Raw genomic sequence first — 1,125 nt, forward strand, 5'->3', positions numbered from 1 at the left:
CTGGAAGAGTGGGGTGCTGCTCTAACAGACACCTAAAATGTGGAAGCGATCTGGAATTGGGTAATGGGTAGAGGCTGGAAGAGTTTTAAGGTGCCTAATGGTAAAAGCCTAGATTTTCTTGGAGACTGTTGGTAGAATTACAGATATCAAAGGCAATTCTGTAGAGAGCTCAGAAGGAAGTGAGGAGAGCTATAGAGAAAGTCTCTATTGTCTTAGAGAACACATATGGTGCCAGAAACATAATGTTGCTAGGAATGTTGTTGCTGTTGTTAGGTGCTGTCGAGTTGGTTCTGACTCACGGCGACCCTATGCACAACAGAACGAAACACTGCTCGAACCTGTGCCATCCTCACAATCATTGCTGTGCTTGAGCCCATTGTTGCAGCCACTATGTCAATCCATCTCAGTGAGAGTCTTCCTCTTTTTTGCTGATCCTATACTATCCTAGTCATCTGGTGCTGCTATAACAGAAATAACACAAGTGGATGGCTTTAACAAAGAGAAATTTATTCTCTAGTCTAGTAGGCTACAAGTCCAAATTCAGAGCATCAGTTCCAGAGGAAGGCTTTCTCTGTTGGCTCTGGAGGAAGGTCCGTGTCATCAATCTTTGCTTGGTCTGGGAGCTTCTCTGCGCAGGAACCTCAGGTCCAAAGGACGCACTCTGCTCCTGGCACTGCTTTCTTCATGGTATGAGGTTCCCATGTTTCTCTGCTCAATTCTCTCTTTTATATCTCAAAAGAGGTTGGCTTAAGACATTATCCAATCTTGTAGACCTCATCAATATAACTGTCACTAATCCGTCTTATTACATCATAGTGATAGAGTTTGCAACACATAAGGAAATCACATCAGATTACAAAATGGTACACAATCATACAATACTGGAAATCATGACCCAGCTAAATTGACAGATATTTTTTGGGGGACACAATTCAATCCATGAAGTCTACTTTGCCAAGCATAATGTCCTTCTCCAGGGACTGATCCCTCCTGATAACATGTCCAAAGTATGTGACACAAAGTCTCGCCATCTTTGCTTCTAATGAGCATTCTGGTTGTACTTCTTCTAAGACAGATTTGTTTGTTCTTTTGGAAGTCCATGGTATATTCAATATTCTTCACCAA

The sequence above is a fragment of the Trichechus manatus genome, unplaced genomic scaffold (assembly GCF_000243295.1).
Source record: "Trichechus manatus latirostris isolate Lorelei unplaced genomic scaffold, TriManLat1.0 scaffold00064, whole genome shotgun sequence".
In the NCBI taxonomy this organism is placed as follows: domain Eukaryota; kingdom Metazoa; phylum Chordata; class Mammalia; order Sirenia; family Trichechidae; genus Trichechus; species Trichechus manatus.